General features: G+C 47.3%; 1 pseudogene; it reads left to right on the top strand.

The window, feature by feature from the left end:
- The first annotated feature begins 7356 nt into the window (after nucleotides 1-7356).
- Nucleotides 7357-15706, top strand: LOC123076334 (uncharacterized; annotated as a pseudogene).
- Nucleotides 15707-15969: the final 263 nt, after the last annotated feature.

Below are 15969 nucleotides of genomic sequence, written 5' to 3'. Positions count from 1 at the left end.
TATGTTTCCTAGCCATAGACATGAGTTGTCATTTGATTAACGGGATCACCTCATTAGGAGAATGACGTGATTGACATGACCCATTACGTTAGCTTAGCACCCGATCGTTTAGTATGTTGCTATTGCTTTCTTCATGACTTATACATGTTCCTATGACTATGAGATTATGCAACTCCCGTTTACCGGAGGAACACTTTGTGTGCTACCAAACGTCACAACGTAACTGGGTGATTATAAAGGTGCTCTACAGGTGTCTCCAAAGGTACTTGTTGGGTTGGCGTATTTCGAGATTAGGATTTGTCACTCCGATTGTCGGAGAGGTATCTCTGGGCCCACTCGGTAATGCACATCACTATAAGCCTTGCAAGCATTGTGACTAATGAGTTAGTTACGGGATGATGTATTACGGAACGAGTAAAGAGACTTGCCGGTAACGAGATTGAACTAGGTATCGAGATACCGACGATCGAATCTCGGGCAAGTAACATACCGATGACAAAGGGAACAACGTATGTTGTTATGCGGTCTGACCGATAAAGATCTTCGTAGAATATGTAGGATCCAATATGGGCATCCAGGTCCCGCTATTGGTTATTGACCGGAGAGGTGTCTCGGTCATGTCTACATAGTTCTCGAACCCAAAGGGTCCGCACGCTTAAAGTTACGATGACAGTTTTATTATGAGTTTATATGATTTGATGTACCGAATGTTGTTCGGAGTCCCGGATGTGATCATGGACATGACGAGGAGTCTCGAAATGGTCGAGGCGTAAAGATTGATATATTGGACGACTATATTCGGACACCGGAAGTGTTCCGGAGAAGTTTCGGATTAAACCGGAGTGCCGGAGGGTTACCAGAACCCCCCGGGGAAGTATTGGGCCTTAGTGGGCCTTGAGGGGAGAGAGAGGGCAGCAGCCAGGAGGTGGTGTGCCCCCTCCCAGAGGAGTCCTAGTTGGACTAGGAGAGGGGGGCGCAGCCCCCTTTCCCTCTCCCTCTCTTTCCTTCCCCCCTTCTTTTCCTAGTAGGACTAGGAAAGGGGAGTCCTACTCCTACTAGGAGGAGGACTCCCCCCCTCTCCTTGGCGCGCCCCATAGGCAGCCGGCCTCCCCCTTGCTCCTTTATATACGGGGGCAGGGGGGCACCTAAGAACACACTTGATATACGATATTTTAGCCGTGTGCGGTGCCCCCCTCCACCAGATTACACCTCGATAATACCGTCGCGAAGCTTAGGCGAAGCCCTGCGTCGGTGGAACATCGTCATCGTCACCACGCCGTCATGCTGACAAAACTCTCCCTCAACACTCGGCTGGATCGGAGTTCGAGGGACGTCATCGAGCTGAACGTGTGTAGAACTTCGGAGGTGCCGTGCGTTCGGTACTTGATCGGTCGGATCGTGAAGACGTTCGACTACATCAACCACGTTGTGATAACGCTTCCGCTGTCGGTCTACGAGGGTACGTGGACAACACTCTCCCCTCGTTGCTATGCATCATCAAGATCTTGCGTGTGCGTAGGAAATTTTTTGAAATTACTACGTTCCCCTACATTAAGGGCGTGCATGATTTTCTCGAAGTGGCTGAGGCAAACAAGCAGAATGGTTTTATGTGTTGTCCATGCCCTACATGTGGGAATACGAAGTCTTACTCTGACCGGAAAATCCTTCACACCCACCTGCTTTACAAGGGTTTCATGCCACACTATAATGTTTGGACGAGGCATGGAGAAATGGGGGTTATGATGGAAGACGGCGAAGAAGAAGAGGACGATGACAACTATGTGCCCCCTGAATACGGTGATGCTGCAACGGGGGAAGCTGCTGAAGATCAAGAGGAACCAGACGATGTGCCCAATGATGCTGCAAGGGGGGAAGCTGCTGAAGATCAAGAGGAACCAGTGCCCGATGATGATGATCTCCGCCGGGTCATTGTCGATGCAAGGACGCAATGCGAAAGTCAAAAGGAGAAGCTGAAGTTCGACCGCATGTTAGAGGATCACAAAAAAGGGTTGTACCCCAATTGCGAAGATGGCAACACAAAGCTCGGTACCGTACTGGAATTGCTGCAGTGGAAGGCAGAGAATGCTGTGCCTGACAAAGGATTTGAGAAGCTATTGAAAATATTGAAGAAGAAGCTTCCAAAGGATAACGAATTGCCCGACAGTACATACGCAGCAAAGAAGGTCGTATGCCCTCTAGGATTGGAGGTGTAGAAGATACATGCATGCCCTAATGACTGCATCCTCTACCGCGGTGCGTACAAGGATCTGAACGCATGCCCGGTATGCGGTGCATTGCGGTATAAGATCAGACGAGATGACCCTGGTGATGTTGACGGCGAGCCCCCAGGAAGAGGGTTCCTGCGAAGGTGATGTGGTATGCTCCTATAATACCAGGGTTGAAACGTCTGTTCAGAAATGAAGAGCATGCCAAGTTGATGCGATGGCACAGTGAGGACCGTAAGAAAGACGGGAAGTTGAGAGCACCCGCTGACGGGTCGCAGTGGAGAAAAATCGAGAGAAAGTACTGGGCTGAGTTTGCAGCTGACCCAAGGAACGCATGGTTTGGTTTAAGCGCGGATGGCATTAATCCTTTCGGGGAGCAGAGCAGCAATCACCGCACCTGGCCCGTGACTCTATGTATGTATAACCTTCCTCCTTGGATGTGCATGAAGCGGAAGTTCATTATGATGCCAGTTCTCATCCAAGGCCCTAAGCAACCCGTCAACGACATTGATGTGTACCTAAGGCCATTAGTTGAAGAACTTTTACAGCTGTGGAATGGAAACGGTGTACGTACGTGCGATGAGCACAAACAGGAGGAATTTAACCTGCACGCGTTGCTGTTTGTAACCATCAACGATTGGCCCGCTCTCAGTAACCTTTCAGGACAGACAAACAAGGGATACCACGCATGCACGCACTGTTTAGATGACACTGAAAGTATATACCTGGACAAAAGCAGGAAGAATGTGTACCTGGGCCATCGTCGATTTCTTCCGACCAACCATCAATGTCGAAAGAAAGGCAAGCATTTCAAAGGCGAGGCAGATCACCGGAAGAAGCCCGCCATGCGTACCGGTGATCATGTACTTGCTATGGTTAATGATTTACACGTAATCTTTGGAAAGGGTCCCGGCGGACTAGCTGTTCCGAATGACGCCGAGGGACACGCACCCATGTGGAAGAAGAAATCTATATTTTGGGACCTACCCTACTGGAAAGAGCTAGAGGTCCGCTCTTCAATCGACGTGATGCACGTGACGAAGAGCCTTTGCGTGAACCTGCTAGGCTTCTTGGGCATGTATGGGAAGACAAAAGATACACCTGAGGCACGGGAGGACCTGCAACGTTTGCACGAAAAAGACGGCATGCCTCCGAAGCAGTATGAAGGTCCTGCTAGCTACGCTCTTACGAAAGAAGAGAAAGAAATCTTCTTTGAATGCCTGCTCAATATGAAGGTCCCGACTGGCTTCTCGTCGAATATAAAGGGAATAATAAATATGCCAGAGAAAAAGTTCCAGAACCTAAAGTCTCATGACTTCCACGTGATTATGATGCAACTGCTTCCGGTTGCATTGAGGGGGCTTCTATCGGAAAACGTCCGATTAGCCATTGTGAAGCTATGTGCATTCCTCAATGCAATCTCTCAGAAGGTGATCGATCCAGAAATCATACCAAGGCTAAGGAGTGATGTGGCGCAATGTCTTGTCAGTTTCGAGCTGGTTTTCCCACCATCCTTCTTCAATATCATGACGCACGTCCTAGTTTATCTAGTCGACGAGATTGTCATTCTGGGGCCCGTATTTCTACCAATATGTTCCCCTTTGAGAGGTTCATGGGAGTCCTAAAGAAATATGTCTGTAACCGCGCTAGGCCAGAAGGAAGCATCTCCATGGGCCATCAAACAGAGGATGTCATTGGGTTTTGTGTTGACTTCATTCCTGGCCTTAAGAAGATAGGTCTCCCTAAATCGCGGTATGAGGGGAGGCTGACTGGAAAAGGTACGCTTGGAGGGGGGACTCAATAATATGCAGGGACGGATATTCTTGGTCTCAAGCACACTACATAGTTCTACAGAACTCTAACTTGGTGACCCCGTATGTCGATGAACACAAGAACAGTCTGCGCTCCAAACACCCGGAGCAGTGTGACGACTGGATTACATGTGAACACATCAGGACTTTCAGCAGTTGGTTGGAAACACGTCTCAGAGGTGACACCACTGTTTGTGATGAGTTGTACTCGTTGTCCAGGGGACCATCTTCGACTGTATGGACTTACAAAGGATACGAGATAAATGGGAATACATTTTACACGATCGCCCAAGATCAAAAGAGCACCAACCAAAACAGCGGTGTCCGCTTTGATGCAGCAACCGAGAGGGGAAAGGACACATATTATGGTTACATAATGGACATATGGGAACTTGACTACGGACATGATTTTAAGGTCCCTTTGTTTAAGTGCAAATGGGTCAATCTGTCAGGAGGCGGGGTACAGGTAGACCCACAATACGGAATGACAACAGTGGATCTGAACAATCTTGGGTACACTGACGAACCGTTCGTCCTAGCCAATGATGTGGCACAGGTTATCTATGTGAAGGACATGTCTACCAGACCGAGGAAAAGAAAAGATAAGGAAGCGAATACATCATACGATGAGCCAAAGCGGCACATAGTTCTTTCAGGAAAAAGGGACATTGTGGGAGTGGAGGGCAAGACAGACATGTCTGAAGATTATGAAAAGTTTCATGAAATTCCTCCCTTCAAAGTCAAGGCTGACCCAAGCATCCTAATAAACGATGAAGATTATCCATGGTTACGGCGCAATAAGCAAATGGCACAAGCGAAGAAAAAGTGAAGACTTTCTCCCGCAACTATTATGATGATACCATGCCAACTTTGTAATAGGTGAGTATGATACCATTGTCCGTTTTGTACAAGAAGTGCATCTAGTTTTTGCCATAACCCTCTCAACTTTCTTGCACATGCTATGTGGATGAAATGATGATACCATGCCAACTTTCAACCTTTTCAGAGTTCATTTGAAATGCTTTTCAATTTTAGGGTCTTATAGCTCAATATAATTAGTAAATGCATGAAAAAATAACAGGCCAAAAATTAAAAATTATGCCACCTACTGGGCCACCACGGCGTGAATACGATTACAAACCCATCCTGGGCCAGGATTCAAGCCCGCAGAAGGCCCAATAGGCCCACAGACAGCACAGTGTGACATTAGGCCCGTAAGCCTGCATTTGAGAGGAGCTCGAGAGGGCAGCCGCAGTGGGGCTTATAAACCACTCCGAGCCCCTCTCAACTAGGGAGGTGGGACTAAACTTTTGGCCGCGGGCAGCGCAAGGCCTTTGGTCCCGGTTGGTGGCACCAACCGGTACCAATGCCCCCCTTTAGTCCCGGTTGGTGCCACCAACCGGGACCAAAGGCCGCCGCTTCCCGCCCTTTGGGCTGCTGAAAAGGGACCTTTGGTCCCTGTTGGTGGCACCAACCGGGACTAAAGGGTGGCATTGGTCCCGGTTGGTGCCACCAACCGGGACCAAAGGCGTGCCTATATAAGCCAACACTTGGAATTTTTCAGATACCTCGCCAGTTGCCCCCGACGCCGCCAGGCTGCCCGTGCTCGCCGTCGCCGCCCGCTCCTCGTCGCCGTCGCCCCGCGCCCTTGCCTCGACGGGTCGCCGCCCGGTGCTCGTTGCCGTCGCCCTGCCCCCACGCGCCGCCCCGCCTCGTGCTCCCCTGCTCGCGCGCGCCGCCTCGGCACCCCGAGCCGCCTGCCCGGCCCGCGCGTGCTCGCCGGCGCCCTCGCCGCCCCCGCCCCGTCCCGCCCCCGCGCGCCGGCGCCCTCGCCGCCCCCGCCGTCGCCATCGTCCTAGCCACCGCCCTGGCTCTGTTTTTTATTAGTTAATTGTTTTTTGATCATATATATATATATAATGTATATGTGTATGTATGTGGCTATATGTTTTTGTTCATATGTGGCTATATGTTTTTTTATTTTTATTAGTTTAATTTTTTTGTTCATATGTGATATATATGTGTATGTGGCTATAATGTATATGTGAACAAAAAAAATTTGTATGTATGTAGATGTTCAAAATGTATGAATATATATGTCAAAAATGTTTTTTTGTTCATAGAAAGTTTTTTGTTCATATATAGAAAGTTTTTATATATGACAATGGATATATATTCGATATATATGAGAAATGATGATCCACATGGAAAAGTTTTATATATGCAAAAGTTACAATTTTAGAAAAGTTTTATATATCTAGATAGGAAGGGAAGAAGAAGAAAAAGAAGGATAGGAAAGAAGAAAATAAGAAGAGGAAAGAAAGAAGAAGAGGAGAGGAAGAAGAGGAGAAATAAATAAGAAGAGGAAAAAAGAAGAAAAAGAAGAGGAGAAGAAGAAAGGAATAGAGGAGAAGAAGAAAAATAGAATATTTCTATTTTTTCTTCTTCTCCTCTATTCCTTTCTTCTTCTCCTCTTTTTTTTCTTCTTTTTTTTCTTCAATCCTCTCCTCTATTCCTTTCTTCTTCTCCTCTTTTTATTTCTTCTTCGTTTTCTTATGTTTTATCGGGTCTGTCGTCGTCGATATATACCCCTCCCGATAACTTCAACACGAGGGGGGATAACTTCAACACGAGGGGGGGCGATATACCCCCTCCCCGATAACATTATTTTCCCGTGTATATATGTCGTCGTTGTCGATATAACCCCCTCCTGATAACTTCAACACGTGGGGGGGGGTCGATATACCCCCTCCCCGATAACATTATTTTCCCGTGTATGTATGCTGTCGTTGTCGATATTACCCCCTCCCGATAACTTCAACACGAGGGGGGATAACTTCAACACGAGGGGGGGTCGATATACCCCCTCCTCGATAACATTATTTTCCCGTGTATGTATGTCGTCGTTGTCGATATAAAACCCCCTCCTGATAACTTCAACACGTGGGGGGGGTCGATAAACCCCCTCCCCGATAACATTATTTTCCCGTCTATGTATGTCGTCGTTGTCGATATATATAACTCCCTCCCAGATAACTTCGACATGATGGACGGTCGATATGTATACCCCCTCTCGACCGTGATAACTTATACCACGGGAGCACCCCCCTGCCCTCTCGCTCGACCAAAACTCTCGAGGACACCCAAACCCTAGAAAAAAACGATGTCGGTCTCCTACCCCCTCCCGCCGCGCCCCTACCCTTGAAGCGTTGCCTAGGCCACCCCAAACCCAGAATAAGCTAGGTCTACGTTTCCACTAATATATCCACCTGCTGTCATGTTTGTGTAATAATTGCCATGTTGTAATATTTGCAGAAACAATGGAACACGGACGAGATGAGCAAGCAGAAGAGGTGTTGGGGGACATAATCTTAGCCGGAGGTGATATCTTGTCGTATCTTAACGACAATGATGGTCTGGAAGAACAGGGTGAAGAAGCAGGCTACGGTGATCGAAGAGTGGAGGAGGAAAGACACGACGGTGACCCAATGCTGGTGCAAGAAGGAACCCGTGGTGACGGCTCCGGTGACCGAACAGAGTCCGGCCAGGTAAATATATTAGTTAAGCCTGTGTTGACTAGCTAATTGATGCATTCATTGTTTTGGTATGTACACATATTAATTAACACTCGTCTTTCTTCTTTTTTCTAGCCTTTCGGATCGAGCACAACTGCGGTAAAGAGACGAGGCCCGAAGAGAAAGTTGCGCTCGGATGAAAGGTTTGAGATCACAGCAATCGCGTGCGACGGCCAACCGATTGAACCCCTCCGGACAAAGGATGCTTTTGCTGCTCAGTGCGGGGTTCTAGTTAGGGACAAGATCCCGATCAGCATCCACCAATGGTATAAGCCTAAGAAGGAAGACCCTGAGGTGTCTTATGTCAATGATATGCAGAAAGATGATCTTTGGACTGAGCTGAAGGCAAATTTCACCCTACCGCCAGAGGAGGATCCGGAGAAGCCAGTTATAGAGCAATTAATCAAGTCTCATGCTCTTAAGAAGATGGCAGACCTATTCAGGAGGTGGAAGAATGAGCTGAAAACGTTTGTCGACAAAGAAGAGACACCTGAATTCATCGGCCGGTATGAGAAGATCAGAGATCACTGGCCCGCATTTGTGGCCCACAAGACATCGGAAAAGAGTAAGAAGATGTCAGCGACAAACAAGAAGAATGCTGCGAAGAAGAAGCTTCACCATCGCACGGGGTCAGGTGGCTACCTCAAAGCCCGGCCTAAGTGGGCCAAGTCTGAGAGGGATCTGCTTGATAAAGGGATCGAACCAGAGACAATGAACTGGCCAGACCGTTGCCGGACTTGGTTCTTCGGGGCTGGCGGAACCTTGGACCCTGTATCAGGGAGGTGTCGTTGGACGGACGAGCAACTTGCAATACCCGTCAAGAAGCTTAAGCACTATATCGATGCAGCGCAGCAAGGGACGTTCGTTCCAGACAGAGAGAACGACGAGCTCACAATGGCCCTCGGGAATCCTGAGCACCCTGGACGGACACGAGGCACGCCAGGCTCCGTTTCGTGGAAGGCTGGTTTTCCGGACGCGGGGGTTACAAAACCCAGGAGAGGAGGAAAAAAGTGGAGCAGATCCAAATTCAGAAGCTGCACGAAAGGGTTCAAGCGCTAGAGGAACGAGACGGCAATCGAGATGCCGAAACTGCCCACAAGCTACACGGCCATCTCAGCGGAGAAGCAGCGTGGCTTCCACCGAGCTGCCTCAGCTGGAGCATGCGGCTCCTGCTAGTTACCCCGTGGATGCTATCACGGAGTCTTAACATTGCCACCTTATGGCGGAATGGCAGAACTTGAAAGTCAAGGCGGTGGTTGGCTCTGTTTTACCTACTGAACCCGGCGCAACCTACCACTGCCGGCCGATTCCAGAAGGATATGCTAGGGTGATGGTGGATGAAATAACGGAGGGATTTGAGGACCTCCAGCTTGACCACCCTACCGGTGAAGGGGAGACTCGGCTGGGTTTAGCTCTGAAGACTCCATGCCTATGGCGGAAGGAGCTCATCAAGCTTCTGAACTGCACGTCTCCGGCGAGTAAGGGCACTCCGCCTCCTCCTCCGCCTCCTCCTCCGGTGAGTGATCAGGGCACTCAGCCTCCTTCTCCGGTGCGTGGCGGCACTCCGCCTCCTTCTCCGCCAGCGCCGGCGCGCCAGAGCAGCCAGCCTCCTCCTTCTCCGCCTCGTCAGCAAGGGCGGAAGAGACCCGCCGCCGCTGCGGCTGCTCCGGCGCGTCGTAGTCCTTCTCCTCCGCCTCGTAAGCAAGGAAAGAAGACAGCCGCAGCCGCTCCGTCTGCTCTGCCGGCGTCTAGCAGTATAGCTGCCAGAGGCGGGAGGCAATACAGATTCGGTCCTTCTCTGAAGACTCCAGAGAAGTTACCATACCAGAGGAACGAGGAGGAGAACGCGAAGATCGTGTGAGCCGAAGTGAAGAACTTCTTTGAAGGGGTGAAAGCAAAGAAACATCCACCTCCGGAGGAGAAGGTAGATCCGGTGAAAGCAAAGCGCACTCTGGCTGCCCTGACAAAACCACCAAAGTCTCCGCCGAGAGGCAACTATGAGCGCGTTCTTGCAAAGACATATGCCGAAGCGGAGCGGTCGGGAAGTACTGTCAGTGATAAAAGGATGAAAGAACGACGAGCTGGGAAAAAAATTGCCCAGCTCGGCGAACAAGCGAACCAATCGTGCCCCCCGCTCAAGGTGTCAAAAGACATCGTCGCTAATGATCCGAGTATGGTGCCCGGTTATAGCAATCTTGGAGATTACCTGCCCGACGATGTACATTATGAAATCATGGAGGTGGACGAACACAAATACCATTACGGGAAGCCTCTCGTCAAAGATGTCAGATCTCTAAGCACGATGATGCGAAGACTACATGATTGGTACATGAAAACCTGCAGAGAGTCTGATGGGATGAGTACTTTGACGCTGAGAGTTAAACCGGAGCATGACCTCGTTGGAATTGAACTGCTGAATGTTCCATTTGAGGATTTCTTCCAGTTTTACAATCAAAAGGCCCTCGATAAAACAACGATCACTTGCTACTGTCTGTAAGTAGTACTACTTCTGTCATTAAGTCTCTCTATATAGGTCAGCTCTTTCATTGCATGTATTTATACTTATCCTCACTATATTATGCAGATTGAAGATCGCCGAATTGAAGAAAAGACAAATCGGTGATATTGGGTTCATTAACACAAATCTCATAGATGCATATACGGTTGAAAAACATCCCAAAGAAGCCGAGGCCAACTTGCTACAATCGTTGGTATTAAATCAAAACAAAGATATAATACTCTTTCCTTACAACTTCAAGTGAGTGTTACTGTCTTGTGCATATTCGGTTTCCCTTATTAGTCCAGGTTATGGTAATGTAATTGATGACTTATGCATGCATGCGCAGCTTCCACTATATTCTCCTAGAGATTAAGCTTGAGCCGGGAGTAGTAACCGTCTTAGACTCGAGACGAAAAGATCCCCAGGACTATGCGAACATGACTCAAATGCTCCAGAAGTAAGTTAAATCGATCATTATCCACCATATCAGCAACTTTGTTCATTTCCTGATATCAAGTAATTGTTTTCTTTGTCTGGCAGGGTTTGGAGAAAATTCACCTCAAAAGCTCCGGGACTGCCGAAGAAGCTGCAATTTAATCACCCGAAAGTAAGTACTATAGTAGCATGTTCCGCGCATCTCCTAGTGATTCAAGCGGTAGTTTCATCAATACCATTTAGCATGCTTGCTTATCAGTTTGATTGACCTCTATTCCTTGTAAAGTGGTTGTGGCAGGAACCCGGGAATAATTACTGTGGATACTACGTTTGCGAGTCCATCCGCTACCATACCTGTGAGCGGGGCTACACTGAAGAACAATATGAAGTGCGTAAGCAAAAATATTCACAATTTTATTTTATTACCATCATTTGTGTTGAGTTTCATTTATTCATATATATATATGTATTGACCCCCTTCTTCAAATTAGATGTTTCGGAAGCGGGATGAACTCCTAGCAGAAGATCGTATGCGAGGAATTCAAGAGGAATTGGCGGCATTCTTCCTTGACCACGTGATCGCTGAAAACGAAGAATACTATGTGGACCCTGTGTTCCTACAATATAATTAGGAGATTGTATTGTAAGAGATAATTATTGTATATATGTAGCCGGTAGTGTCGGATAGATATACGAGAACTTGTTGTTCGACCAATATCTCGGAGAAGGAGAGGTGGTCGATATCACTTCTCTCTGTATGCATATGTTCATGACGATCTTCTGTTTCCTTCATTTGATTACTAGCTAGCGTGTCTACTCCTCTCCATACGTATATAGTACGTGGCGTCGACCAAGCACGGAGATAAGAGCGGACACTTCTCTCTATTAATTAGCTAGCTAACACAATATATGAAACACCTAAATTAACCCCCCAAAACCCCTAAACCACCCCCTTTCAAAAAAAACAAAAACCTCAGCTCCTGCCAGGTGCTGACGCGTGGATGCCTATTGGTCCCGGTTGGTGGCACCAACCGGGACCAAAGGCCCTCCTGCCTGGGCTCCCCGCACCGGCCACGTGGACGGCCTTTAGTCCCGTTTCGTGTAAGAACCGGGACTAATGGGCTAGGGCATTAGTAACGACCCTTTAGTCCCGGTTCCAGAACCGGGACTAAAGGCCCTTATGAACCGGGGTAAAAGCCCCTTTTCCTACTAGTGCCACCCGGTGGTAGTTACCCCACATATCTCATATAGTACCATGTGGTACCATATATATACTATTTTATTATTTTAAATATGTTCATATACTATATCTAAGATATTTCAAAGCAAGTTACATGAAAATATTGTATATGAGTTCATAGTTTTTGTTATATTTGTGAAATACGTACATATTTGTACATAAAAAAGAGCATACTCAAAACATGGTACATACAACCTAAAAATTAGTATATATACTACCTAATAATTGTTATATACTACATACTACACATACATACTCTCGGTTTCGATAGATACTACATACAACATACAAAACGCAAGTGGTGGTAACTACCACTGCTTGTAGGAAACATTTGTCCTATATATATATGTGTGTGTGTGTGTGTGTGTGTGTGTGTGTGAATGAAACTCAACACAATTGATGGTAACAAAATAAAATTGTGAATATTGTTTATGTACTCGAAGTTCTAAAGCTCTGCCCTTCTCACAGGTCGTTCGGCGAATGAACTCGCAAACATAGTATCCACATAAATTATTCCCGTCTTCCTGCCTCAAGCACTTTACGAGAATAGAGTTCTATCAAAATAACAATCAAGCATGGTAATGGTATTGAAACTAGAATCAAAGAGAGATGCGCGAACCTAGCTAGTACTACTTACATTGAGTGGTCGAAATAGCAGCTCCTCTTTCCATTCACCGCTAGCCTGCTTGGTGAACTCTTTCCAAACCCTGCCCGGCAAAGAAAATAATAAAGGAGTTACTAATTACTTGATATCAGGAAATGAACAAAATTTGCCGATATAGTGCGATAATGATTGAAATTTCCTTTGGACCATTTCACTCAGGTCCAACCACATTTTTGTGTATTTACGTTTCGAGTACATGACAAGTACTAATCCTGCGTCAACCTGAATGACTAGCAGAATAAAGTGGAACCTGCACACGCATAACTCATCAATTACACTTAACATCGAGTAAGCGAAACAGAATGTGTACAATACAGTAGCACTCACTTGAAGTTGTAAGGAAATAGTATTTCCCTTCTGGTTTGGTGTGCAATGAACGCACTTAACAAGTTAGCCTCTGTTTCCTTGGCGTTGTTTGCTACCGTATATTCATGAATTTTATTTGGGTTAATGAACCCAATGTCCCAGATTTGTCCTCTTTTGCATTTGAGAATCTTCATTCTGCATAATAGAGTGAGAATGATTATACATGCAACGAATGAGCTGAGCTAGAGACTTAATTACAGAAATAATACTTACAGACAATAACAACTGACGATATATTTGTCTAGGGCGTCTTGATTGTATAAATGAAATAATTCATCAAATTCAATGAACACCTCCTCATCTCCATTGAAGTAATGCTCATCTCTATATCCCACCGTGATCGTGTTGCTCCCTTCCTTTGAGGCTTCCATGTACCATTCATGCAATCTTCGCATTTGTGTTTGTAGATGCCAGAGCTCCTCAGGTCTGACGAGAGGCTTCCCGTAATGGTATTTGTATGCTAACTCAACCATGGGGAACTCTCCATGATCGCCTAAGTATTGATCAAGAGTGAAACCAATATCATGGGCCGCTACCTCCGGATCGATATCGATAAACACCTCGAGGGGGGAGGGGCACGATTGGTTTTTCTGTTCTTCAAGCTGGGGAATTATTCTTCCCCTTGCACTACTACTACTTCCCGACCGCTGCACATGTTCTTCATGTGACTTGATAATAGAGCGGTCGTAGTTTGATGGCAGCGGAGGTGGCGGTGGTCGCTTAAGATTTTCCAGACAGTGCTTCGCTTTTGTCGGATCTATTTTCTCCTTTGGATCGGGACGGGTTGGTGCAAGTTGGCGTTTCACATCAGCATCCACGACCTGATGGAAATATGCCCTAGAAGCAATAATAAAGTTGTTATTTTATATTTCCTTATTCATGATAAAGGTTTATTATTCATGCTAGAATTGTATTGATCGGAAACTTAAATACATGTGTGAATACATAACTCATTGATCAAAGATGGTTAATGTTTCCTAACCATTGACATGAGTTGATTTGATAACAGGATCACATCATTAGGAGAATGATGTTATGGACAAGAACCATACGTTAACTTAGCATAATGATCGTTCAGTTTTATTGCTATTGCTTTCTTCCTGTCAAATACATATTCCTTCGACTATGAGATTATGCAACTCCCGGATACCGGAGGAATGCCTTATGTGCCATCAAACGTCACAACGTAACTGGGTGATTATAAAGATGCTCTACATGTATCTCCGAAGGTATTTGTTGAGTTGGCATAGATCGAGATTAGGATTTGTCACTCCGAGTATCGGAGAGGTATCTCTGGGCCTCTCGGTAATACACATCATAAGCTTGCAAGCAAACGACTAAGGAGTTAGTCACGAGGTGATGTATTACGGAACGAGTAAAGAAACTTGCCGGTAACGAGAGTGAACTAGGTATGAAGATATCGACGATGGAATCTCGGGCAAGTAACATACCGATAGACAAAGGGAATGACGTATGTTGTCATAACGGTTCAACCGATAAAGATCTTCGTAGAATATGTTGGAGCCAATATGGGCATCCAGGTTCCGCTATTGGTTATTGACCGGAGAGGTGTCTCGGTCATGTCTACATAGTTCTTGAACCTGTAGGGTCCGCACACTTAACGTTCAATGACGATATAGTATTATATGAGTTATGTGATTTGGTGGCCGAATGTTGTTCGGAGTCCCGGATGAGATCACGGACATGAAGAGGAGTCTCGAAATGGTCGAGAGGTAAAGATTGATATATGGGACGATGATATTCGGACACCGGAAGTGTTTCGGGGGTACCGGGTACTTATCGGACCATCGGAAAGGAGTTTCGGGCACCCGCGGCAAAGATATGGGCCTTATGGGCCAAGAGAGGAAACGCACCAGCCACAAGGGGCTGGTGCGCCCCCCATAGCAGGCCGGCCTAAGGAGGAGAAGGAAAGGGGGGAGGGAAAGCAAAGTGCAAATTAGGATTCCCACTTCCTTCCTCTCCCCCCTCTTTCCTTCCCCCATGGGAATACATGGCAAGGGGGAGGGGGGGGGCAGGGCAGGAGCCCTAGGGCCAGCCGGCCACCTATGTGGTGTGCCAGGCTGCCTCCCCTCCCTCTCCCACCTATATATATGTGGGAGGGGGGCGCCTAGCACACCCCAGATCAATTGTTAGCCATGTGCAACGCCCCCTCCACCGTTTATACCCCCTACCATATTTTCGTAGTGCTTAAGAGAAGCCTTGCAGAGATCACTTCACCATCACCGTCACCATGTCGTCGTGCTGATGGAACTCATCTACTACCTCGATGTCTTGCTGGATCAAGAAGGCGAGGAACGTCACCGAGCTGAACGTGTGCAGAATAGGGAGGTGCTGTGCATTCGGTACTTGATCGGTTGAAGCGGGAAGACGTTCGACTACATCAACTGCGTTGTGAAACGCTTCCGCTTACGGTCTACGAGGGTACGTGGACACACTCTCCCCCTCGTTGCTATGCATCTCCATGGATAGATCATTGCGTGTGCGTATAATTTTTTTGTTTTCCATGCAGCGATTCCCAACACAACCTTCTTGAGTTCCTCATCACTCATTTGGTATGGTAACTTGGCAGGAGCCTCCTTGACGCTTGTATCTGCTCTGGATTTCTTCGCAGTTGTACTACTAGCCGCTGGAGCGGCGGTTCTCTTCTGCCGGTGCTGAGGCGGCGGAGGAGGCAAAGTCTGCTGACGTGGTGGAGTTTGCTAAGAGGCCTCCTCCGGCGGAGTCTGCTAACGCGGCGGAGACAACTGAGGCAGCGGAGATACACCTAGATTGCTACTGTGAGGAGTCTGCTGAGGGCCCTCCTCTGACAGAGTCTGCTGATGCGGCGTCCAATGTGGAAGCACGATGTGTTCCTTTGTCCATACAATGATAGTCCTTCTGGCATCTCCTAGTTCAGTCTCCCCTTCACCTGTAGGGAACTCAAGCTCCAGCTGGTCAAATCCGTTGCTAACTTGATCCACCCCGACAGTAGCATAGCCATCTAGAATCGGAGAGTAATGGTAAGTTCCATCAGGTACAGGAGGTAAGGCAAAGCCGATCGCCACCTTCACGGATATGCTCATGCATTTTGCATGTAGATCACAATGTTCCCTCTTCGTGATATCATCCATGGGGTAGCGAGGAGTCGTGATA

The sequence above is a fragment of the Triticum aestivum genome, chromosome 3D, assembly GCF_018294505.1.
Source record: "Triticum aestivum cultivar Chinese Spring chromosome 3D, IWGSC CS RefSeq v2.1, whole genome shotgun sequence".
NCBI lineage: Eukaryota > Viridiplantae > Streptophyta > Magnoliopsida > Poales > Poaceae > Triticum > Triticum aestivum.
This window is presented reverse-complemented; position numbering and strand designations above follow the sequence as displayed.